General features: G+C 49.8%; 1 protein-coding gene across 3 annotated transcripts in view; it reads left to right on the forward strand.

The window, feature by feature from the left end:
* The first annotated feature begins 15,213 nt into the window (after window positions 1-15,213).
* Window positions 15,214-26,721, forward strand: part of DRD2 (dopamine receptor D2) — a 61,417-nt gene continuing 49,909 nt past the window's right edge. For 2 of the 3 annotated variants that reach the window (XM_046016341.1, XM_046016343.1), the window contains exon 1: window positions 15,214-15,378. The gene's annotated coding sequence lies outside the window, so the exon portion shown is untranslated. Of the gene's footprint in view, window positions 15,379-16,124; window positions 16,195-26,721 lie in introns of those variants that run through there. The other variant, XM_046016342.1, reaches the window with a different exon arrangement.

Genomic DNA, 26,721 nt, shown 5'->3' on the forward strand with positions numbered 1-26,721 from the left:
CTAGAGATCTTTAGAAGGAAGTACTTGAGGTACTCCCTTCCCTCATTCCCTCAGCCCTTGGAGAATACGGATTAAGTCCACAGCATTTTCCAAGGTTACAGCTAAAGGAGTGTAGAATAAGGAGGGTGAGGAGCCATGGTCTGCTCAGATAACTGTCATAACAAGCGAGGACAGCCTTCATCCAGAAAGGGTTAAGGGCCATAGACCCAGTTGAAGAGGGACTTTGGCACTTCCTCTCTGACGGGGTCCTTGTATGAGATGAGGCCCAGGCTGAGTTAAGCATTAATCCGAAGTTAAGCCTCCACATGGAGACTGCCACTTCAGAAGGCCCGCCAGCCTCACATGAGAATAGAACCAGGCCAAAATGGGAGACGCCTTCTCGCCACCACTGGTCCTCCGCCATGCTGAGATGCCTCCCACCTCCCCATCCTCCCTGCCTGCCCCTAAGCCAAGAAAGCTAGACACAGAAGAGGGAAGAGAAGGGGCAGAGGTGTAGAAAGAGCCCACACTGCCCCCTCCACCTCCAGGTCCCGAGAGCCTCAGTCCGTCTGGGGTCTGGGGGACAGGAAGGAAAAGCTTTGAATCAGATACGGATTTGGAGTCCTAAACTGACTCGACTGAGTTTTTAATAACTGAAAGTAACAGGAACATTCACCTTCTGCCCAAAATACCATTAAGTGATGGGGAAAAGGGATTCGATAGAACACAGCAGAGAGCAGTGGCTGGAAAAAATTAAGTTTCGTGTTTATACCCTACTGAGTTGAGACTTTTCAATAACCCAGTGCACATCATTCCAGTCAGTGCTCCCTAAATAAAACACTGTGCAGGGAAATTATTCTCAGAACTTTTGGCAAGGCTATCCAGGGCATGAGGAACGCGCGCGCACACACACACACACACACACACACACACACAACACACACACAACACATACACACACACAATGGAATAGAGGTAAACTGGGAAGGTCTTTGGAGGGAGCAATGGCGATATGTGTCATACGCCTTGAAAAGTGCATGCCTTTGACCCAGCTGTGCTGTTCTTAGGGATATGTTTATTTCTTGTCCAATGGATTTTTATGGAGTACCAGTTATGTGCTGGGCACTGTTCAGGTGCACTGACCAAGACAGACTGGATCCCAGTCTCTATGGACATCACAAGCCGGTGAAGAGGGGAGATAGGGAAACAGATCTGATTCCTGCTCTAGCAGAATGACGCCAGGTGGCGGTGGCCAGCAGACAAGGGACAGCTGACCCAGTCCGTGGCAGCAACAGGGACGGCGTGGCATCAGGGAAATTTCACCTAAAGCAGTGATGTCTGTAAGATGATTGGGGAATAGCTAGGTGTGGGGTTGCGGGTGGAGGAAGAATGTTCTAGGCTGTAGGAAAACACAAGGGACAGAGAGAGCACAGTGTGTGGAAGGAACCCAAAGAAGTTCAGTCTGGCCAGAAAGAGAAGCAGGAATGAGGAGCCAATAAGCAGGGAGGCTGGAAAGGGAGGAGAGAGACCCTAAGGAAATAATAATACATAGACTCACTGAAGCATCAGCCACGATTATGAGATCTGAGCTCTGATGTCAAACAATAGCTTCGCAGTGACTCTAACAGCACAGGACGCTGCACAGCTATGAAAGGATGCTGTGGAGGAATATTTACTGGCCCAAACAGATGTTCGGCAGGATAGCATCAAACAAAAAAATCAGGATATAAATTGTATATATAATAGGCTCTTATTTTTATTTTAAAAATTATCCAAAGATTCTGGGAAAAGTATTTCTCCACAGGTGCTAAGATTGTGGGTAAATTTCATTCTTTCCTTTCTGCTCAGTTGTTGTTCCTCCTGCAGCTGATCTGCGTGCAGGAACCTCACGTACAGTAAAGGAGGGAAAGTCACTGAAAACATTTAGTGCCGGGAAAATCCTAGTCTCCTTGTTAAGTATGAAGAAATTATTCAAAATCGAGCTGGGGAAGTTGGAGTAAAAGCACCTGAAATGGGGTATCAATTTCAACCCTTAGGGGTTTCAACTAATTCCGCAGCCTCGTTCATACTGTCCCCCCAAGTGCATGTGGCCATTCCCAGCCCCAGGTGGCACCGGCTTCTCACCAACGTCTCCATTTCTTACTCATCTTGCATAACTGAAGTTTATACCCATTGGAGGATTTGTAAACAGTTAAGCTCAAAACTTTACACTAAATTTTATTCAAGACCTTATGAACTCCAGTGAGTCACACAGCTTTGCCAGGGAAACAGACATCTTCTGCTGGTCCTACGAAGCTACCCCACTGGGCTATGTGCGCACAGATACATCTAGCTTTGTGCATATCTGTCGGGGTCTTATGGAGCCTTGTAAGGTTGAGGGCAGAGAAGCCTGTGATGTCCTCTCTCCCCTCTGATCCCAATCCTTGTGTTAGTTACAATGTCTCCTTTTTGCCCCAGATGCTTGTGATCTACAACCATTTGATACTCAATTATTAGAGCCAAAGAGTTGTCATTCAGAGTCCGCTCTTGGAGTTCAAGCTGACCCTTGGACCCTTGGACCCGTTTCCCCAGCCACAGAACCACCCACAGCAGACCCTCTCCTCTCTGTCCCTTGAAAGCAGGATGCCATCCCCTTTCCATTCCTGTGTTCATGCTGGTCCTTTCCCCAAGAATTTCTTCTCCATACTGCTTTGAGTCTATCCAAATGCTACCCATCTGTCACAGCCCAGCTCAGGTGTCCCCTGTGTGGAGGCCGCCCCTGCACTTCATTTATAGATGGACTCTACGGGCTTCAGGGAAAGAGCAGAGGATCTCCTGTCTGTTCAGCATTTTATTGCCATCAGGCTTGTAGTAGGACTTTGATAAATATTTGGCAATACCGAAGAGTTAATTACAAAATATGGAAGCGTTAACAAGACCTTCACAGGTGAAACATGAGAAGCACAGAATGGAATGTTACTTGCTGAGTAACAGGGAAAGAGCACAAACTCTGCCCAACCCCACCCCCCACCTGAAGCCCCAAGATCCAAGTAGTAAGTAGTGACTTCACTACTTACGGGTTGACTGACCTCGGGAAATTTACTTAATCTTTAAGAAATTCAGGGTTTGTTTGTTTTTTTTTTCTCCCAGTGAGATGTTGTAAGGATTATAAAATATTGTAATTTAAGTCCCTTAAGTTACTAAACCCTACATACATTTAACAAGCAGTTATGAAGCACCAACCATGCAGCTGATGTTAAACTAGCCATAACCCAAACGCTAGTTTTTTGATAACACTCAATTATCAATAATAGTCTTCCAGGGAACTCAGCAAGTAACACTCCGCTTTGTACTTCTCATGGTTCACTTGTGAATGTCTTGTTAACACTTCCATATATTGTTCAGTTAATTTTTTTGTATTACCAGACGTTTATCGAATTCCTACCACATGCCCCAGGGGCGATAAAATGATGCACAGGAACCTGCCCTCTGGTTGTTGTCATCTGGTTTCTTGTCCCTGGACCCCCGAGACCATGAGCTTCATGAGGCTGACAGAGCCCATCCCCACCTTTTCCTACTCGTGTCCCCGATGTCCAGCTGCAGCATGAGTGGCTCAGTATTTGCTGGGGAAAAAAAAAACCGACCCGGGGAAGAGTAGATTCGGGGCAATAGTGAGAGCAAGCCAGACCACAATAAGAAGAAGCAAGACAAAAGGTAGGTCCTGGGGACAGTGCCAAGAGACACTTCTTTTGAGCACCTTGAGAAGAGTACAGCTGAGAAGGGCAATCACTAGAAGAAGACACACGGACTGGGGGTTTGTTCTGTTAGATGGGAGAGACTTCAGCATGTTTAAACAAGGATGGAAAGGTCTGGAAGGAAGGAAGCAGATTAAGATACAAGGGATTGGTTCCGTCCAGTATTGCTGCAATCACGGGGTATAATAAACAACACCTAATCTCAGCGGCTTATGGTGAGAACAAACATTTCTTACACTCACTCGTGTGTCTGGCTGTGCATCCCGCTGGAGGTGTGCATATCCGGGCCGGCTCCACGTGCCTCCCAGCCGCCTCAGGCCCGTCAGCTGGCCAGGGCGTGTTCTCCTCGTGCTGCTTGCTGGCAGAGGCTGAGGGGAAGGAAACACGACCGCCTCTTAACGCCTTGGCTGGGAGCAGGCACGTCATCACTCCTGCCCACGGTCACTCCGGCCCACAACAGTCTGCGTCTCGCCGTCCACGGGCTGGGGGGCGTATCCTCTGCCCACAGTGCACCGCGGCAGCCAGCGGGCCGGAAGCAGCTGCGAGCCAATCAGAGAGAGGCGTGCGCGCCGCGGAGGATGCGGGCTTCACGGTTAAGGTGGGTGACCTGCGGCCTGGGGCTGAGAGGGAATTAACTACCGGCCAGAGAGCAGCTCGGAGGAGACACCGTGGAGTCCGGACTAGACCGAGAAGCGGGCCAAGAGAGTGGAGGCTCACAAGGTGAGTATGCCGGCAGCAAGACGGGCCGACAGGGCAGAGGCTGGGAAGGGGCCCAGCAGCAGAGGGACAGGCCAGAGCTGAGAAGGCCATGTCCAACGGAGTGCTTGTGCTAGAGCCCTGCAAGCTGCGGACTCGATCCTGGCCGCGGCCGGGAGGGCTGCGGTTGAGAGGAGGCGACTGACACTACCTAGAGCCGAGGTTCCAAGCCCTGGGAGGCAGGTGACGGGAGCGCCCGGTGTCGCCGCAGAGCTGGGGATGGAGGGGGCTGTAAGGCCGGAAGTTGCCGGGGCCTGGAGAAGACAAGGGGACAGTGGGGTAGGGACACGGGCTCCCGGAGGACAGGCAGTGTCAGGGAGCATGGAGAATGCCATCCCCGCCTGCTGACAGAGACGTTTCTGGGTTGTGGAAGAAATAGCAATTCTTGATGGAGAAACCTGCAGGGGAAGCAGAGTTTGGGGAAAGAGCCAGGTTTCCATGAAGGGGATAGGCAAGTTTGTTTACGGGAGTGGGTTCTACAGGAAACCGTGGGGATCCCTTTGCCACAGAGGAAGCCCAAGACAGGGTCCGAGAGGGGAGACCGGCACAAGGCCAAGACAGCGTGGACGTGAGGCAAGGCCAGTCTGCTGCGGACAGAAAGTGCCAGGTGTTTCTGGAAAGAGGGCATTCAAAGCCAGGAGAATTTACTCCTAGGACACGCACCATGTGGGAAAAACAATAAATATCCTTGGAGGATGGGCGGTCCTAACTCATACTAAAGGCACAAGGCCCTTAAAAATGCTTAATAAAAGGAATAAATGTAAAAAACAAAAACAAACAAAAAACCTGAAAACCAACCAAACAAACAGTAACCCAGACTGGATCTATGAGCCACCATCTCCCCTATTAGAAAGGACAATGGATCTAATGTTCTGGTCCATGCAAGGAGAAGCATCTATAACTTTGCTATGCTACAGACACTGACCCCTCTTGCTTCCAAAGCTTGGGAATTCTCTGCCCAGAAGTGTCAAAACCTTTGGCTATGGGTTTTGATTTCTCATTAACCTTTATAGGACACACCTTGATAATTAATTAAATTACACAATTTTATTTACCAGGTCATTGTCTCCAATTAAGATGGTAATTAGCTTCCATGTTCTACCAGGCATTTACTGGCCTCTCTACGAAAAGGAACTTAATGAAACAATCAGGACATGTAATCATAGTAACAAGGTGGGGAGCCACGGGGAGGATTTGAAATGTCTTGATAGTAGACTGGAAAGGAATGGGACTTCAGGGTAAACACAGACCCCGTGCCGACTGCCACAGAGCCAGCGGCACTTGAAGGTGCCACCTTCAAGGTGGCGTGGGCCACCTGGGAGTTTTTGAAGACTTGGAGCAAACCGGGCATTTTTTATCTTGGCAGGTGGTGGAACCAGGGAGCTGGTATGTGCGCCCATGTGGGCACTGCTGCTTGAGAGCATGATGGCCAATGACAGTAGCAACTTCCACGACCAGTCCTAGTTGTTGGGGGCTTACTGTGTGGACGGCACTGTACCAGGGATGTCACACGCATTAAGACAGCTGATGCTTCCTGACGTCTTGGAGGTAAGTAAGCGTCATACTCCGCTAGATTTTACCGACAGCACAACTGGGGCTCAACAGGGTGCAGTGACTTGCCTACAGTCCTGGGGCCGGTCAGGAGCAGAGCTGAGACTTGAAGTCCCAAGAAGAGACAGGTTCCTCCATGTGGCAGGAGAGGTTTGGCTACAGTGGCACCTGTCACAAAAATGGCTTGGATCAAGGGCAGCAGCTCAGTGACCTCTGCACTGCAGTCACCCTCTCCAGTTCTCCCCACATCTCTAACTCCTCATGATCCTCTCTCCCACTGAGGGTAGACATGGCTTCATCCTCCTCACCGCATGCTCCAGGCAGCTCCAAAGTCGATCCAAGCTGGTACGGGAGACGAAGGCTCTCTGCCCTTCCTGGTGTAGACAGTTGGTGAGGACATGCATGAGCAAGGTCTGGGCGGGGGGGGTTGAGGTCTTTGAATCCTGGTTCTCTCTCTTCTGGCACTTCCAGAGCCCATGTCACCGTGTGGGAGATCTGAGTGTTGGGAGGATGAAGTGAAATGCCATTGTGTGCACCACAGGGCTAGCCCCAGGGCGAGTCCCCGGAAGGTATTTGCTTCCTTCTATCCCAAATGGTGACTGGCACATTTAGACTTGGATCTGGGGCAAGGGTGGGTTTCTCAAAATCTTAGATAACTCCCTGGTGGAGAAAGATAAGGACGGAATAGCCTGGATCTCAGGGAACACATGAGGAATCTCAGGGTCAGGTGGCAAGCGTCTCCAGTGACAGGAGTGACAGGTGTGGTGAAGAACAGCCCAGTCATGTTTGGAGAGGCCCCATGGAATAGAGAGGCAAGGAAGCCAATTCTGGAAGCCACCCAGAGCCCAGGGCCAGGGTGACCCTGGAGATATATCCAAGCCTGTACCGGCCAAGGTGACCCGAGGTGAGCCTTCAATAACCCTGGGATGAAGCCTGTGTGCTCGACAAACAGGATGTGTCTTGCTTGGCCTTTTCATTATTTTCCATTTGGTCTGTGTTTGGTTTTCTTCCAGTTTTTTAAAGTTGCAAAATACCAAGTTATTCTGTGTTGATCTGAGAGGAGAGGGGGACTGGAATGTCCATATCAAAAAGGAAGGTAGTGGGTGGGGTGAGGTTAGAGTGGCCTAGAGGCCAAAAGCCCCGAGGGTGATGAGCATGATGGGGGAGATTGGCAGTGAGCCATCGAGCTGGAGAAACCAGAGAGGGGATGCCTCAGGGGTGGAGATGAGGTGATTGGGAAAGAGTCAGTGGTAGACTCCAAGGGTTTCTCCTGTCTTGGTTTTCACACTTGGCTTGGGAGGTTAATGCAGCCAAAGAAAGGAAACTGGGAGTCACCTGGCACGAGCCAGAAGTACAGTACATTGGGCTGCGGATTATCATGGGCTGGTATAGGAGCGTGAAGACCCCTGTTGAGGCCAGCCTCACTTCTGCTCAGAGCATCCCATCTGAGGCCTTTTAGGGAGTTCTAGGCTAGTCACATGTGAGGGTCCTTGGTGTAGTCAATAAAAATGTGTCCTGGCTAGCTTCAGCAGGTTAGGAAATTGAGTAGAGGAAAATGGTGGGCTCTCAGAGCAAAGACCTCAACTCAGAAGATGGGCAGTCGCCAAGGCAGCTGTGGTGAGAGGAAGGAAGGAGACACGGTATCCTTTAGCAGGAGCTGTCTGTCTAAGGCATCCAAGCAGCCACTGCGGGACACCACAGCCACCCCACAAAGGACTCCTAGAGATTTTTCACTGTAGAGTAAGGGCTCCAGCGTCAAAGTGGGGATGAGAGCACTCATGGCCGAACCCAGGTCACCTGTCAATGCCCTGCCTGCCAGGAGGTGGGGAAAGGAAAGACCCCTCCCCTCTTGTAGGGTATGGGTGAGACCCCATGGCTGGTAATCCCATGGAAGAATCTCTCAAAGGGGAAGCAGGATTGGATGGTGGGCACCAAAAGTAGAGTCAGATTCTTCAACAGCCTAGAAGCTGCTCTCTGCTTAAACTAGTTTGAACTGTTTTCTCCTCTACTGAGCTTTCCAGAACGTGCAGCATTGTTTAGTCCCATGGGGGTCTGCCCTTGGTTCTCATTCCCAACTATGACTGGGTTCCCTTATCCTGTCTTGCTCTCCACAGCCCCTGTCCTGAACCCTGGGTTTTTACTTCGGGTGTTCTACCAGTGTGAATCTTGGCAGGAGACAGATCACATTCTCAAATGGGGTAATTCAAGAAGAGTTTGGTAAAGAAGACTGTTAGGAAAGTGGAGCTGGAGTGTAGAGAAACCAGAAAGAATAATGCAGCCTCTCAGAACTCGTGATAATGGGGCTCCATTACCACTGGAGGGGCCTGGAGGGACCAAGGGTTGGAGGGGAGCAATTAGCAGGAGGGCAACAGAGGCAGAGGTAGAGGCAGAAGCAGAGAGAAGCCAGACCAGAGCACAACTGGCTGAGCAGGGCCTGGAAAGACCAGCAAGGGGGTAGGGCAGTTCTGTGGGTCAGGCATTGCAGATGAAGGGAGCCCTGTGGGCATGGCCCTGGACTTGAACCAGGAACATGCATCTAAAACACAATGGGCAATTCTGATGTGTGAGGACAATGTTTCTGCCTGAAAAAGGCATTTCTTTAAGTCCATCTCTCAGTGTGTTCCTGCACCAGGAGAACCTCGGGTCCTCTTCCCTCTTCCCATGGTGCCTCCCTCACTGGAAGAAGGGGCCGGGTGCTGTTTCAGCTTTCTCCAGTCTTTACAGGCTTGTCTTAAATCACTGGCCTGCAGCTTAGCTCCCCCCACCAGCTCCCCAAATCTGTGGGCAGACCCACCTGCTATCAGATCTGTCAGAGCCCAGGTGGCAGACCTGGGGGCCCTCTATGGGACCTCACAGAAGCCCCTCTGTCTTTCCCAATGGCCCCTTTCCCTTCCTCCCAGGTGGACCCCAAACACTTGGTTTCTATAACTGTAATAATAGTCCTCTCTCTGAATAACTTACCCTCTCTTTATGCCTAATTACCATGTGGCACAGTAATGATACATATAACACTAAATGTGTCAGGGTAACTCTGCTACGAGTCTCGTTTCATTACAACAACAAACGCTTTCCTTAGTGTCTCACCTGTCTAGGCCTTGGCCCCACGTGTGTAAAAGGAGGGATTTGGATTAAATTAGTGTCTCACCACCTGGTGGGTGTTTGAGAAATATGGACCCCTAGCCCTTACCCCCTCAATTCTGATCTAGCAGGTCAAATCTGTATTTTTTTTTCTCTTCGTTTCCCAGATCTTTCTATGGTGTCCAATTTAAGGATTGACATTTGCAAAACTCTGGAGATCATCTCTGTGACCCTTTCCCAAACTCATGTTTTCACTCAGTGATCATATACTTCAGAGGGGATGTTAGCAGAGATGAGGCTGGGACAGAGGTAAGGGACAGATATGGCAGACTTTGAATCCACTTTAACAGAATTAGAATTCATCTCAAAGACAATGGACTTTGGGGGGTTTTAAGCAAGGATGACAGGATCAGATCTATGTGTTAGAACAGCCTCCTTGTGCAGTGTGGAAAATGGGTTAGAGCTGGGAGGCTGGGAGAAGGCTTTGGCCATAATCTGCCTGAGAGAATGGTGGGGACCTAGATTGGAGTGGTGGTAGTGAGGGTGGAGAGGGGACAGGTCTCTGTGGCATTTGGAAACTGGGATGGACACAGGACTCTGGTTTCTTTCTTGTTTTGGATCTGGGATGTCGGGATGATTGCTGCTTGTTTCTGCAAGCCTTTGTACTTTGCTAAGTTAGAGGACCCCTTGCTGTGTGGTTTTGGGTTGGCTCATGACAGGCAGATGCCCCAGATTTTGACTCAAGAGCCAGTGACTCAGAGAGGCGGGGAGAGGGGAGCATCCTTTCTGGAGGCTGCACCAGTAGCCACAACTTTCAGTTTCCAGAAGCAGCGTAATAGAGGGCCAGGGGGACACCAGGGTGTGCTGCCAGCTGCGGTGGCCCGGCCGTCTGGTGAGCTGTGTTAACCTGCGCTAACCGAGCTCTCCCACTGGACTGCGGCGTGGGCTCCATTTCAGGTGAAGGCCTCATAGCCTCTAGCTCTTTTGTTCCTGGCTGTTTTACAACCTTGGTTCTCTAATTTCCCCTGTGATTCTGTGAGCTATAACAATATTTTCGCTGAATTCCTTTTCTGCTTAAATAGCCCAAATTATTTTTCCTGCTGGATACCCCAACTGCCTCAGAGGCTGGGAGTGTGTGAGCAGCCAGTTCGGTCCTCAGCCACAGCGAACACAAGCAGGGGAGCAGCTCCTGAAGAAGAGAATCCCAAATGCTGCCGTTTGGTTTAGAGACTAAAAATACCTCGCCTCCTGATTGGCTCACCTTCTATGCAGAAAGCCTGGATTGAGCTTTTCTTCACTATTGAGAGCTTTCCCCGAGCTGCACCACTCCATTCAAAACCTGAGTGGTGGAATGGTCCTTGCATTTGTAAACTATTGGAAAAGTGTCATCCAAATTCCATTGTCTGCTCCCATCTTCTGGAAGCCAGGGAGCTCTAAGAACCCTCTCAGGGCTCTCCGAAATTAGTGATCTAGAAATCACAAGGCTACTGGGAGGTAAATGAGACCACTGATGAGATAGTGCTTTAATAGCTACAGAAAAGGCTGAAGGAATCCAAGGCTGTACCAATTGTGTTTCCCCAAATACAACTTCAGAAGTTCTATACAGATGGATTGTTTTCTAAGTTCAGTCACTTTCCCACCTATCTTCCTGGTCATTTTCAAGACGTTTTGTTTGTTTTCACACAAAGCAACTACAGTAGCTGCTGAAACACTAGGTTTCTATGGTTTTTATTACAGTAAAATATGCACCACAAAATTTACCATTTTAACTGTTATTAAGTGTGTAGGTCAATGGCATCACGTACATTCACCTTGTTGTGCGCCCATCCATCACCATCCACCTGGAACTTTTTTGTTTCCGCAATCTGAAACTCTGTATCTTTAAAAAAAAAAAAAAAGATTTATTTATTTATTTATTTATTTATTTGAGAGAGAGAGCGTGCGCCCGCGGCGCACACACAAGCAAGGGGGAGCAGCAGAGGGAAAGGGAGAAGCAGACTCCCCACTGAGAAAGGAGCCCAATGCCGGACTCGATCCCAGAACCCTGGGATCATGACCTGAGCCAAAGGCAGAGATGCTTAACCATCTGAACCACCCAGGTACCCCAAAACTCTTTCACTTTTAAATACAAACTACCTATTTACCTTTCCCTCCAGCCCCTGGCAATGGGCACCCCACTCTGGCTTCTTTAGGTACCTTACGTAAGTGGAATCATAGAGTATTTGTCCTTTTGTGACCAGACAGTTTTACTTAGCACAATGCCCTCAGGATTCACGCACCTTGTTGCAAGTGACAGGATTGTTCTTACTCTGTTTGCAACGCCTCTGAGAATGGTAAGGTGGCAGTCCTTCTGGCTCAGAGGACATGCCGGGAAAAAGGAAATAAACACACCCTTCTGATACTTCCTGATTTCTCTCCAAGTGCTGAAAACCTGCACTTTGCAGCCACGGTATTCCTTTGTACGCACAGACCACATTTGGTCATCTACTCACCGTTCAGTGCACACTTGGGTTGCTTTTACCTTTTGGCGCCTGTGAATAATGCACACTCTGAATATGAGTGTGCAAATAAGTGTGTATTTTTATGACCTATTCCCATCAGGCAATTAAGTTTATAAGATGGATATTTACACTTTCTCTGTTTTATAATTCTGAAGAATTTTAGAATAGGCTTTCTTAAAGTGGGTCACACCTATGTTCTTTACTCTTCCCAAATAGGAGGATGCAAAGATTGTCCACAAATGTCCACTTCGCATGGATGTGGACAAACCCAATATGTCTTCCAGTGAGGCCATCATCCTCTAAGTGTGACTACACAGGCAGAGGTCAACACTCTTAAGTAACTCCCTCTGCTCTCCTGCCTTGGTCAAAGACAGTGCCCTGAACCTCCGTCCTCCTTAGAGGATCCTGTCCTTCCTCACCCTTCCTCAGGTACCCTAACCTCTCTCACTGGATCACTCAGATGTGGGTCTGGGGCTCTCAGCAGCATCGGTGACCGAGACCCCTGCCCCTTGAGTTTATTTTCTTTTTGCTCAACACCTCCTCTGACCCAGAAGGACTGCCACTTTATTGTTCTCAGAGTTATTTGTAAATGGCTTAAAAATTAAGTGACAAAAAAGGGGAGGATGAGAGAAGAAGAAATTGCTGGGAGTTCAGGGTTCATCTGTGAGCTAGGTTAGGAAATCTAGAATTGGAACACCACATAGAGGGTGTCTGCATTTCCTTCAGTGCTTCTCTAGCTCAGGTTTTCTGTAAGAGGGGAAAATGGGCAACATGGATCAAGCATCAGGATGTACTGGTTGTCATCCCCACTTAATCTTCATGCTAACCCTGCAATATGGATCTCTAGCCCCATTTTATAGCTGAGCAAACTAAGGCTCAGAGATATTCAGAGATTTCGCAAGATATGGGAGTTTGGACATGAACAAAGTCCCATGCGATTCCAGTTCAGTTCTTCTTTTAACCCACCCTCCCATTATGGCATTCCCCTTGCTTTCTGTGGAATATTTTTCAGAAGGGTGGCTGTCCCAAGGTGTGGGCGCATCAGAGTTTGACAGAGGCTGGCAAGAGACTCTCCTTCCAAGCTCCAGCCAGGTCTCATTGTCTACCTCAGAGGTAGCTCTTGGAGCATATGGGAAAGATCTAGATCTCCCTCATTCTCTGTTGACTCTGGCCTTTGTTTCCTCATTACCATGGGCCAGCAAAACCACCACCTGCCTGAACCCATCTTCTACCCCTAACGCCCATTAGTAACCACTGGCTGAGTGCCTTCAACAATAAAAAGGTATAAAGATTTATGTAGCGCATCAGGAAGAATTTCTTGACCGAGGTTCGGGGACATACAGATGAGAATGTCAAAAAGACTCGTGCGTCCCCTTTTCCAGGAAGGCTGGAAGGAAAAGGGCCACCCTGCCCCTGCCTGGCCTACTTGGACTGGGTACAGTTCTGCCTGGAGGCAGGGGAAGTGGCAAATGACCTCCAGAGGGCCTTGGCAGCCTGGAAAGCGGGAGCCTACAGGAAGCTGCCTGCCGCTTGGCCGCAGATGCTCCCTGTCATCAATCACTCAGTGCATCTGTTTGCTGTGCCGCTTGTTTAAAGAGCGAGGCGTTTGCTAATTGAAAACTGAAAGATCCATCCGTCTCACTCACAGCCAGCGTGAAATCCACTCAGCCATGCAAGACTAGGGTAAAAGCAGGAGTAGGGAGCTAGGGTGCCCTTGGGTTGGCACACCCCGTGGAGGTCATGTTCTCCCCTTCTGCTTCCCAAGGGAGTAAGGCTATTCTACCCCCCACCCAGGAGCAGCCAGGGGGTGCCCATATTACAGTTTGTCTAACACTTCCTCATCCATATCTTCAATGCTGCCCAGAGAGAATTGCCTTCTTAGCCCCAGTGTAAAGATGGAGAAAGTGAGACTCAGGGATGATAAGCTACTTGTTAGCCAAGGTCACAAAACTGCTATGGGACAGAGGCAGGACAACAGTCCGGGTCCTTTGACTAGTCAGGAGAAGGGTGGGTAGCTTCCCTGAATAGAAAGGTGCTGAGCTAGAAGACACCATGCCCTTCTTTAGGTGGATTAAACCTGGAAACAAATGGTCTAGGGGTAGCCAAGGGGGAACACTGAAATTTCAAGGATATCTGCAATGTTTCATTGTTTTTAAAGCAAATAGAGCAAAATATTGGTAATCCTGATTGCTAGAATGTCTCCCTATCAACCCTGCATGGATGGGAGCCAGGCCAGATCCACAAGACAGTGCAAAGGCAAGGAGCAGGGGAAGAGGCGCCAGGCATCCACTTACAGCTCCTGCTCTTCCCCAGTCGCCTCCAGAGATGGCTGTATTTGGGGAAAGTGCTGATGGGCACCTCGTACATGGGAGACTGGCCCAGCTCTGGATCTCTGTGGAATCTGGAAGAGCACTCCAGTTCTCTGGGACTCAGTTTCCCCTTCTAGAGTGTTGAGGGTGGGTAGTTAGAAGAGTGCACAGTCCCTCTGTGATCATGTGGGTCACTGGAAGAAATAACAAACCTAATCTTTGTGGCTCAGAGTGGCTTGATGCCAGCAGCGATGGACTGACTCCCTGCTACGCACAGTTCTTTCCCTATGCTGTTCCCTCTGCCTGGAAAGCAGTGCTGCCTTCTCCCCACCCTCTGCCCCCCCACCTCCGCTGGGAAAGCGTATTGCTTTTTCAGCTCCAGTCCCCATGAGGTCTCCTTGCTTGTGCCCCCTAGCACCCATTAAACCGCAGGTCCTGTGGTGCTGTGGTATGTTTCCTGGAGGTCTCCTCTGCATGAGAGCAGGGACCTGGTTTTATTCCTCTCTGTAGCCCTGGGATCTGACACAGCACTTGGCAAAGGAAGGACAGTCAAAGACTGATTGCTGAAGACTCCACCTCCCTTTGGAGTCAGGGGCGAGGTGGAACCCCAGAGGCCCTTTTTTGAATTTCCACTTCAGGTCAACTCCAAGCAGGCTTTCCCCTGAAAGAGTCAAGCAACAAACAGAACTGACCCCAGGGGTTCCAAGACCAGAGGTCTGTGAACCAACACTGACCGCTCCTTCTTACACTACTCGCTGGATGGGCCGTACCTCCCCCAACCGTTATCCTCTGACTTCTCAGAGGGAAATGACAAGCAGACGATGAGGATGCTTGGTCACTGGCAGCCCTAAATTTACAGGGTCTCACTTTGGGGATAAGGGGCGAGCGCAATGGGCAGTGACCAATCAGTTTCCGCCTAGGCTCCCATCTGCCTCGAAGCCAGGGCTGACTCCATCCCCTGCCCGCCCGCTGCTCCCCGCCGGCCGGGGCGCACAGAGCCCACACACCCGCTTGCAGTGGGGCGGGGCGGGGCCTGGCCCAGGGGCGGGGCCCAGGGGCAGGGCCCAGGGGCGGGGCCCGGTGGCGCCCCGTGGCCAGGCGGCCCCGCCCCTCCTCCAGCGCTCTGGTGCTCTGGCACGGCAAAGCTGTCCAGCCTTAGTGCGGTAACCCGCCGCCTCCCGCGCGCACCGCGCCGCCTCCGCGCCTCGTCCCTGCGCTGCACGGCCGCCCCGTGCCTGGCCCCGCCCCGCCCCGCCGCGGCCGGTTCACTGCTCCCCGCGGGCAGGAGCCGGCCAAGCACCTGCCCGCCGGGGCTCTGAACCGCGCGGCGGGGCCGGGAGTCAGGGACCCGCCGAGGAGAGCGGCGGCCCGGACGGCTGCCAGAGGGGCGGCGGGGCGTGGATGCGGCGGGAGCTGGAAGCCTCGAGCAGCCGGCGCCGTCTCTGCCCCTGGGCGCCCTATGGCTTGAAGGTAAGCCCGTGCAGGACGGAGCGACAGGCGGCCAGGACCCAGGCAGGTCACAGGGAGAGGAGGAGGGAGCTCGGAGGGTGGCGCAACTGGGAGCAGAAGTTTGTCCCGCCACTCTGTTGCCGTCTGCCAGGGACCTACCCGGTTCTCCACAGACTCTCCGTTGGGCCGCTTGCCCTGGGGGCGACAGGAACACAGCGCTGCCATCACCTCTGCCTCCCTCTCGGTGTCCCTCGCGCGGCCCGGGCGGGAATCCTCGCTCCGGGCATGGGCGGGTGGTGCCGAGGCAGCCTCCTCGGGGAGCGCCTAGAGCCAGCCCTGCCGAGCGGAGGCTTCACAGGGCGGCGGGTTCCAGACGATCTCGGGAGGGCACTTTGAACCCGGGACCCCAGGGCGCGCGGCCAGAGTTTCTGATTGCCTCGGAGGGAGAGGGTTGTTCTTGGCAAGTTACATTTGCGGGACCTGAGACTTTTCAGTTTCTGAGGACAGAAGCCAAGGATTGGGGAGAGGCCGATTCTGCCTGAACTCTCCCACGCCCTGTGTGCCGCTGTCCTTGGTACTGAATTTATGTTCTCCTTCGCCATCTCTCCGTTTGAGATCCTGTAGAGGGGGGAGGCTGGGGTTCGGACCCATCTCGGCCTTGGAATGGGGGTGACGTTTGGGGCAGTAGTGGAGGGTGACTGCTCGACTGTGGAATGGACCAAGAGCCTCGATAGGCTCATGTGGGGAGACAAGAGGCAGCTCTAAGAGCCAGACGGAGCACATCCACATCCTTGTCTGCACAGGCAGCCTGTGAGTGGTTCCTCTTGAAGAACAGAGGTAAGAGAGTGCGTTTGCGTATACACAACAGGCTTCGCCATGGACACAAGTCACAGCGCCGCAGCTCGCAGCTCCGTAGGGACAGGCCCTGGCTCTCAGCCACAGGGAAGCTATCTGAGCGAGTAATACTGCCCCACTTGGCACCCCACTACTTTTTGTGCTGGGGGCTCCTGAGGTTGGAGAGGTGCGAGGCACTTTGAGGATCCCTCTCCAGTTCCTTTGGCAGATCGGATCATTTCTGGATTTTTGACCAGGATGTAAACCTTTCAGGTTAATCCTGGCTCCTTCCCAGGAAGTAGGTGATCACTGATTCTTCCCCTTGGGATGCAAATATTCAGCCTGTCCCCAATTCATCCCGCAGCATTAGGACCACTTGAAAAGGAATCCATTCTTCTCAGGTTTCCCCTGTTGCTGCTGTGTGAGGAGGGTGGACAGAAAGAGAGGCCTTGGTGAATGTGACCAGTTGCAAGAGAACTTAGTAGGCTGGTTTGCTGGGTCCCTGCATTTGACTTCTTTGCTTCATGTTCAAGATTCCTGGCATATCTGATGGGGATGCGGGTGATGGTAGGGATTTGATGCTGTCTCTGAAATTGGGTATCTGACAGGGAAGATCTTTGAGAGGGTTAGACCTAGAGCTGAGGCAGGGCCATGGTAACCCCAGCCTTGGTCTCTTGAAAAACATTCTCAGTTCCTGCTACCTTCTTCGCATAGCCTGGGGATGAATGGTACTGGGAAATGGAAGATTCTGATTTGTTATATGGGTTTGGGGCAGGATTTCTCTAATGGTTGTTCGTTTTAAGGAACTCCCTGTCTTTGAATCACCTGGGAAGCTGGATAAAAATGGATATTTTTTTGTTCTTCTCTAAAGGACTGCTAAATGAAAACCTCAAGCTGAGACCCGGGAATGTATATTTTAACAATATTTCTGGGTGATTCATGTGTACGCTGGTTAAGAAATCATTGCTCATGAAAGTTCATACTTTCACTACAGGGAACATGATTCAGGCCTTTATAACTGACTCTTGCCTCCTGCTGCTTATCATGTTAAGTTCTTCAGGCGTGGGGCTGTTGATGGAGGGACCACCCCCGGATTCAGTCCCTTTGCTGAAATAAAGTGTGCAGCCGGATCTCCTCTCCTCCAAGAGCCTCCTGGTATTTTCTTATTTCTAAATCAGATTTTTGGGCTCTAGGAATCACCAATATGGCTTTATGTTGACCTGTGTAAATAGTAACTGCCCTTCCCTGGGGGCCAACCCATTGTGTTCCTCTTGCCCACCCCTTCTGGGGGAATTATTGTCTTTCATTATGTATGTACTGTGGTCTGCTATCCCAACTGCTCCTGAAATGCCAAGGAGTGATTAGTTCAGCTTAGTAGCACGTCATGTTCCCCAAGGCTGGTAGCTACTTGTGCTCTGCTTGCTGTGACATATTGGCTGTATTGATTTGGCTCTTTAAGCTAGCAAGCTTGTAGGGGTGAATAAGGCCAGGGATGATGCTCATGGGCTAGTCAGTTTTCCAACTTTACTCACAAGGTTGGATTATCTCTATCTAGAACATGCAATGATGTAGGAGAATTTGAACTTGAGAAAAACCCTGTGTTCCTCCTTCAACCAGGGGAAACAAAGGGAACTCAGGGTCTCGTAAAAAATGTAGTCTCATATTCACCTGGGATTGACGTGCTGAAGCTAGACTGGTCTGAGGTCTCTGTTGTATAAGGGGAAATGTATGTATAAGTATAAGGGGAAAGACATGTGGATTTGGCCTGGGAAGAGCTATCTTTATCTTCCCTGCAAGTGAAAGTTGTATTTTGGTGTTGAGGAAGAAGCATGGCTATGAAAATAGCAGAGTTTGTGAGAGGTTTGGCAGTGGCGGGAGAGGGGAAGAATAATGAGACTTCCTTGAGCCAACGCTGCCCCTTCTAGTGACTCATGTTTTCTGATCTGCCAACCCCCCATGTCTACCTCCCTTGTAGCTGAATATGTATGACTCTCCAGCAGTGAAGGTGTTTCGGCCCCTCAGAAACGAGAGGCGAATGGATGTTGAGGTTTTATAATGTCAGAACCCCAAAACGAGTCTCCCAGAGTTAGGCTGCATATCAAAGGTCACAGTAACCTAAGATTTGAGGTCTTGGAAAGAATTAGCATGCTACCTAGTCAGTCCCATTTCCCCTGGGACATTGTTACTAGGATGTTAAATCCTTAGATTATCTGGGCTCCTCAGAGGTCATTCTGGATTCTCCTCATCCCTAAACAGGGCAGTTTTTCTCTTAGTCTAGAATATGGTGATCTCTCTCTTGTTACCAAAGTGCTCCAAAAAGGAGTGGTGTAAGCTTTCCAGTCCCAAGCCATCAGGACTGGGCTTGGCAGCCAAAGCTTCTCCATCCTGCTGGGAGCTCTGCTTAGCAGGAGAGCATCCTGCGTCTAGGAAAAGCTGGAAGCCGAAAAGCTGGAAGCCGCAGGCAGCTGGAAGGGCACAGCTTGGTGTGAGCTGAACCAGGCTCCTCGGTAGGTAACCTTTAGCTGTATATGGCCTCTCTCAGCTGAATCCAGCACTGTGTTTCCCTTCCCTTGCCCCCAGTAGGGCCTCTTATGATCCTGGGACGACTCCAAGATTCGGCTTTGGGGTTATGCCTAAGCTCTCCAGCTCTCCAGGACACTAAATGGAACCACCCAGGCTGTGCAAGTTGCTTATTTACCAGTTTGGGGTGGTAGGCTGATATTCTCTCCAGCCTTTTAAATCACCGTAATCGTGTTAGAATCCAACATTAATACATCCCTGCCTCTCAGCTGTCCCTATCACCATTGTAATTGAAGATTGCTTTCTTATTTTTTTTAAACAATAGAATCATATTATTTAAATGCATAGGTGTGGAAAATAGCTTGATTATAGTGTCAGTCCATGTGGGAGGAGGAGTAAAACTACAAGATTCAGCCACAGGGTTTGTTCTAGTCTGGGTCCAGAGAAAGGGGAGAAACTCGCCCTTCTGGACTATAAGTTTCCCCTCTTCTTGTCCTTTTCACTTCCACTTGATAAATGGGTTAAATCAATACCTTTGGCAGCTGGGATGTCCCCTGGGGAGGCACAGCCACTTCTCTCCCTAGGAGATATGGGAACGCTTCTCTGCAGAGAAGAGGCTCCCGCTGGCTCTAGCATTCAGGGAGGAGCCAGAGATGACGCACTGGGACCTGGGGACTCCCTTCTCCCCTAGGTGGAAGAGGCTGTGTTGCTGCAGTGCCCCAGACTCAAGGACCTGAGAGTGTGAGGGGCAGTATATGGGGATGGGAGCTGACGAGAAGCCATCTCTTTGGGGGTTCCTGGAAAAGGGGGATGTTAAATACATATGTATATATATTCACATGAATATCAGTTTGAAGCAGTTTGGGCAATTTGCTGTTATTTGATGTTCACGATTTCCAAGAGGAGATGGGGATTCTTTGCTGTCTACAATGATGGGTAGGGGAAGGGGGAGGACCTCTGGCTCTCCCTGGAGCACTCTGAGTGATGTCAGCCTGCTCCCAGACAGAGGATGAGAGGTGAAGTCAAGCAGACTCAGCCCCCAAGGGCACATCAATAGGCCCATAGCCAGCCTGGGCAGCCGGGCATTCTGGGGAGCTGTGGCTCGGCACAGAGCAGCAGCCATAGCCCCAAAAACTCTCCCCTGCAGATATCTGCGAGACAAAGTGAGTCCTGGGGCCTGTCCACCCATCACTGGGCTCCTTCAGAACGTGCCTGCCCTGCTCATTTCCACCCCTGCCTTGTTGTCATTGTTTGGATTCTAAGTGGCTCAGCGGGAGAAAGGCATTAGAATTGAAATTATTTTCATTACACGCTGTATAATTGCCTTCTCTCCTTCCTGTTACTCCAGGGAGCAACATCACTAGCAGTTCCCTGGGAACCCTTGGTCTGAGAAAGTGGCTTAGTCTCAAGCTTCCTTAGAAGGGCTGCTTCCAACAAGGGGCCAGGCTCACCAGGCATTCCACTGCTGCCCTAATCATCCTAGCAGCTAATGTTTACTGTGCACTTGCTGCGTGCAGGGTGCTGTTCCAAGCGCTTGCCGTGTGTGGTTTTTTTTTTTTTAATATTTTATTTATTTGACAGACAGAGATCACAAGCAAGCAGAGAGGCAGGCAGAGAGAGAGGGAGCAGGCTTCCTGCTGAGCAGAGAGCCCGATGCGGGGCTCGATCCCAGGACCCTGGGATCATGACCTGAGCCGAAGGCAGAGGCTTTAACCCACTGAGCCACCCAGGTGCCCCTGCCGTGTGTTTTTTATATCGACTCTTGGTCTTGCAACAATGCTACGAAGTAGGCACTGTTGTTATCCCTCTTTCCCCAGAGCTTCCTCTGTGTGGAGGTGGGTATGGAGAGGTAAGTGGCTTGTACAAGGTCACAGGGCCAATACGCAGGGGGAGACTCAAAGCCAGACTGTCCCATGCTAAAGCAATTGCCCTCTCTGTAATAGAAGAATAAGAAAGGATGGAGAATAGGACTAAGAAGGCACTTTCTTTGATAAACTGAAATAACAGCAATCTTTCCACATGAGCCCAGGAAAGGAGGAGATAGCAGAGGGAGAAGAATGGGTGCAATAAATTCTTGGCATTCTTAACGTCAAGGATCATCTAAGAAGTTGTTCCGTGGCTGGTCTCACTCCTTTGGGCACAGTGCACTGGAAATGAACCTCAGCAAGCAATGGGAACAGAGGAGAAGGGGGCAGGAGCAGAAGGAGGCAGAGTCACCTGAGTCTTGCTAGTTCGAGGGAGGGCAGGAGAAGATGTGGATTCACAGAAGGGCTGGCTTCCTTGGGGAAGGTTCATCTCTTCGAGGTGAACCGAACTGTTGCAAAGGATGTAACTCAGACTTCTGCCCACCTTGTGGTCTTTTGGTGTTGCTTTCTCACTGCCACAGGTTGAAAACTTGTCATATCTCCAGGACAAAGGGGCTGGATTTGAGGGCAAGCGGAGAGGATCTCCTGCCTGGGATCTTGCAGAGATGCGGGAGTAAGTCAGGCCCATTGGAAGGACTAGCTGCTTGGTGCTTTTTTGCTAGACAGAGGCAGTAGAGGCCTGGGTGCCCCTGGATCAGGCCCTTGACCTATGCATCAGGTTCTTTGGGTACAAAACAAAAGAACTTTTATCTGTTGCCCGCTATCTTGGAATTTCTAAGATTCAACAGCACTTAAGGCTCTACTGAAATGACCAGATAATGGGGCTCACCTCCCAATAGACTGGATGACTTCTAGCCTGTCGGTGAACCTCACCATGAATTTTATGAACGCCACTTACCAGCATTTGGTCCCTTCCTTTAGCCCTTAAAATACAACATAGTTAAGCCTGAGCGCTCAGGAGCAAGCCTGCCATGATCTGAATCCAGACTGTGATACCTACTAGCTGTGTTAACTTAGGCCAACTGGCTGACCTCTGTTGCCTGGGGTTCTCATCTCTAAGTGGGAACGCGAATACCGAGATACTGAGATTGCTGGGTTCCGATGGTTACTTGTGGCAATAGATACAAGATGTTTTAGAGTCCCTGGCAAAAGTAAGCACTCCCTACATTTTAACTGTAGTAATTGTTATTAGTATTATTAAGGAACTCCAGGGGGAGCATTTGTAGCTGCTTTCCTTTTGAATTCACTCGATACCGGATTTTACATCTCTGAAATGAAGCATGTTTTTAAAACTTTCACAAAATTCAAGCTTACGTTTCTTTCTTATGCTCTCCACTTATCTGCACCGCAATCTTTGGCACTCCCCAGCCAGAAGCTCTTACTCCTCTTCGGCAAGAGAAAGGAGCTCTAGTCCCTGGTCCATACGTTATACTGGGCTTACCACAAGCGTAGCTGCTGTCTCATCATCATACAACACCATTACAATACTGTTGACCATAATCCCTCTGCTGTACCCTTTATCTCCATGACTTATTCATTCCATTACTAGAAGCCCGTATCTCCCACTCCCCTTCACCCATTCTGCCCATCCTCCACCCCCACCCTTCTGGCACCCATTGTTTTGTTCAGGTGGAGCCTTCCTGATTGGCATTGTAACATGACATGGTGCCTTCTGGGATAGGCCACTTTTTATTGAAAATCACAAATAAGGAGAAAGTAGCAGTGCATAAGGACAAGGAAACTTTCCTTTCTTCTACCATGGTTGAAAATCCCAAAGAACCTCACGTTAAGATCCTCAGAACAAATACGTGCTCTCCATCTTTTGGGGTCATTAATGACAGAGGCAGGTACCATCCATGTTTTGGGTGAAGGATGTTCCTGCTTAAGATAGGGATGTAACGTTATAGTTTCTGGCCCTAGGACTCTCCAATACTGAAAGCTGTTCCCTTTCTTTGGCTCTTTTCCTTTTCTTTGAATCCTTCACTGGTGAAGACTCTTTGCTAATTGATGCATCTCTTTCTGAACAATTATGAAGCTTTACTGTTTAGGGAAGATAGAAGATATCCAAGGGCGTGGCAGGTGTTCCCCTCCCTGGTCTTCTTCCTCAGGTCAAGTAGTCCTTCCTTTCTTGGATTCTGATTTGTTCTTATGTTCATTTATGGCAGGATCAATAAGAGAATTGTGTTGACAAGCAGAGCCTAGCATCTAAGGTTCCAAGCAGAGGATGTCAGGCCCCCCAAAGGAGCAAAGATATTTCCATACACACCTTTCCTTGGAGAGTGTATATAACTGAAGGTTTAGATTGCTCTCGATGACCAATGGCACAAAGTCTGCCTTTTGGCCAGTCTTCTCTGGTGAGCTAGAGGAAGGTGTAAGAGGTGACGACTGCTTTCCCTAGATTGGTGCTGCCATCCGTACATTCTGGATCCTTCCTTACTTACAATGTGGCAGCCACCTTCCAGGATGACCCCCAATACTCCCTACCTCCTGGTATTCATACTTTTATGTTACCTCCTTCTACATGAAATAGGGAAGACCTGTGTACCACCTGGGCAATACCTAAATGACAGATCGGCACTTCTGAGGATAGGTCGGAAAAGGTGCATGACTTCCACCTTATTCTTGGATCACTTGTCCTGGGGAATGCCATCTGCCATGTCAGGACACTCAGGCAGCCCTATGGGAAGGTCTGCATGGCAAGGAGCTGAAGCCTCCTGCCAAGAGCCATGCGAATGGGCCGTCTTGGAAGTAGATCTTTCCTCCCCAGCAAGCCTTCAAATAACCGTGACCACTTCCAAGGACTTAGTTACAGCCTTCTGAGAGACCTGGGCCAGAATCACTCAACTGAGCTGCCTGAGTTCCTGACCCACAGAAATTCATTTAGATAATGCGATTTTGTTGTGCTAAGTTGCTGAGTTTGGGGATAATTTATTACTTAATAGTAGAAAATGAATACACACTCTGAGATTACTCTCCATGAAGTCATTCACCCATTCCTGCCCCAATGACATGGGAGTCCCTTCACTGTCCGAGCAGAAGCTGGGTTCCTCTGACTGGACTCAAGCTGCCTCTAGTGAGCTTCAAGGCGCACCTCTGGTTTTGTTCTGAGATTTGAAAGTGCTCGTGTTTCACACATGATGGTCACACGCCTCTCAGCCCTCATTCTACCCGACAGGCTGCCGACATCCGAACCCTGTTTTCTGTCTTCCCATGCTCACTCCTCCCTGAATGTCTTCAGCTGTGGCTGCCATTCTGCATGCATTTCACTTTCTGTTCTTTCACAGAACCCAAATTACCGAGCTGGATACTAGGCACTCATTTTGGTCACAAACCCACTAATAAAGGAAAAAAAAAAAAGATCCCTGCCCTCCTGGAACTTGCATTGAGGAGACAGATGGTGTGCAATAAATATAAAATGTAAGTGACTGAGTGTGCGAGAAGGCAGTCAGTAGTTGAGAAGAGAGAAAATTGATGAGGGCTCTGGGATAGGGTGCGCTTTGGGCTGAGAGGAGAGGGAAGTTTGCCTTGTTAAATATGGTGGTCAGGGTGGATGTCACTGAGAAAGTGACAACTGAGAAGTGGATTTTTGCAGCTAGCAGAGGGAAAGCATCCAAGGCAAGACGATCATGAGGTCTTCTTGCATTTTAAAACACTTTTAGTGATTCGTCTTGCTCCCTGTGGAGAAGTAGTAATACTCTGCCTTTGGAACTCCTTTTTAATTTTCAAAGCCCCTGAGGCCATAGCAATCTCTTGCATTTGTAAATCACTTTCTCTGGCCCTACCCCAACTGATTCTTATGGCAAGCCACAGAGGTAGCTGTTACAACCTCTATCTTGCAGATGTGGCCACTGAGGCTCAGAGAGGCTGCGTGAAACTACCCAGGCTCATGGAGCTAGGAAGGACTAGAGTTACGGCCTCGAGGAAACTCTGGTGCTCTGTTCTTGTACTGCTCTCTGAATGCTCAATGCTAATCTTTCGATTGTGCATTTCCTGTCTTCCCTACGGGACTGATAGCTCCCTGAAGCAGAGCCTGCTTCATGTGTCTCCAGAACCTGTTAGAGCAGAAAGGAATGCTGAGCACTTGGTAGCCACTTACTTAAATTGTGGCATGGGCGAGTGTGAGTGAGTGGGTGGGCGATGGCTTATTTCCCCTCGGCCACATTAACTTGAAGCCCAGCAAGAGTGTCTGGCAGGGTCAGTGGTCAGGAAGATGCTTCTTACCTTCTTTCTTTCATCCTCACCCAGCATCCTCTGATTACCTGCAGCCACAGGTTACATTATACTGTGGCGGGAAATTGTTCACAGTTGTTGCAGGGCATGGAAGTCGGATGTTATTGCATATGGGAACCTGCTTCGATCAGACACACACATGGGGAAGAAGGTGCTAGGTGAGCTGTCAAGGAAACACTTAGAAATGTGTTGGTCTGGGTCTGCCTGGGGACCTGAGGACAAGCAGGATGGAATAGTCATTGGGGTCTGTCTTTGGAGCTCTGGATGGTTTGCTTTGAAGCTGGGATTTAGGGTTTGGGGAACAGGAATGATCCTGAGCTTAAAAGGTACAGATAAACATAATTTACCTGACACCCTTTGAAAGTAGTAACAATTTGAACCAACCTTTCCCAAAATCACTTCTTAAAAAATGAGATACCCACCCCCTGCCCATCTAGCTACTCAGTATAACAAAGTGATTCAGAGGATGAACTTGGAAGCCAGACCGACAGAGGTTCAGAGCTGCGTTCTGCCAGTAACCAGCTATGTGCCAGTAACCAGTCATGCTACTAGAACTCTTTGAGATTCAGGTTTTTCTTCCATGAGATAGGGGTGACCATGACACTTACTTCATAGGGCTGGTGGAAAGTAAATAAATTGTGCGTAAAAAGTGCTTAGCCTGGTACCTGACACATGGTAAGCTCTCAATAAATATTCATTTCATTATTCTCATTGTAATTAGTAGGGGCATTGAAATGTCCATAGGATCCTTCCCAGTCTATGCTCCAAATTCCATCTCTCTTCTGGAGGGAAGAAAGGCATCACTGCAGGAAGAGGAAAACAGACAAGGTGGGACCTGACTTCAAGAATGTTAGTTTTGGAAGAACCCAATGTCCTACAGCAAGAGAGAATGGCAGAGCCTCAGGTCCCCTTGGGCCATACCCTGTTGTCATCAACTTCAGTTCAGAGCATGCAGTAGTCAAGGAACCCAAAAGACTGAGGGCTGAAGCCTGGAGTTTGAGCTGGGGACGGTACAGGCTGAGGTCTAAGGTAGCAGGGCCAGACTGTGAACTCCAGAGCCTTGTGAAGACTCCACCCTGAGGGCAAGAAGCCATTATAAAAATTGGGCTTTAAGCCAGAGAATAACTCAACTGATTTCATTTGCATTAAAAAGAAATCATGGGGGGGGGGGCGCCTGGGCGGCTCAGTGGGTTAAGCCTCTGCCTTCTGCTCAGGTCGTGATCTCAGGGTCCTCCTGGGATTGAGCCCTCCATCAGGCACTCTGCTCAGCTGGGAGCCTGCTTCTCCCTCTCTCCCTGCCTGCTTCTCTGATTACTTGTGATCTCTGTCAAATAAATAAATAGAATCTTAAAAAAAAAAATCATAGAGGCTGCCCTGTGGGAGAGCTGATGCGACAGAAGCAAGATTAAAAGAAGGGTGGCTAGCAGGATTTTTGGTTGTCAGGATAGTGATGCTGGAGGCCTGGACTGAGGTGGGGTAGTGGAGATAGAAAGACAGGAGTGATTTGCAAAATTATTTAAAATTCAGTAGAATTTGGTGAGTGATCAGCTGTGGAGGATAAGGGGAAGGGAGAAGCCAAGGATTTAAGGATCATGAAGCAAGGCAACTAAGAATATTGGTATAAAGTATCTGAATATTGGGCCACGAACTTGAGTCTGGTAGAGAGGGCAGCGGATATTGGGGGGATGGGGCACGAGGGACTGGAAGCAGTGACCCGGTGGTATTGATGAGGTCAGAGACCTGGTATACTTGGAGGGACTGAGAGCATGAGCTGGAACACGGAGGCAGCTGTGGTCACAGAGCAGGGATAACTCGGCTTCTGATTATGAGAGGAGCAGAGCAGTCCTGGGTAACGACAAGGTCCAGGGTGCAACCATGAGAACAGTGACCGAAAGGGAGGGTGTCCTTGAAGGTG

This window comes from Meles meles, chromosome 8 (assembly GCF_922984935.1).
Source record: "Meles meles chromosome 8, mMelMel3.1 paternal haplotype, whole genome shotgun sequence".
NCBI classification, from domain to species: Eukaryota; Metazoa; Chordata; class Mammalia; order Carnivora; family Mustelidae; genus Meles; species Meles meles.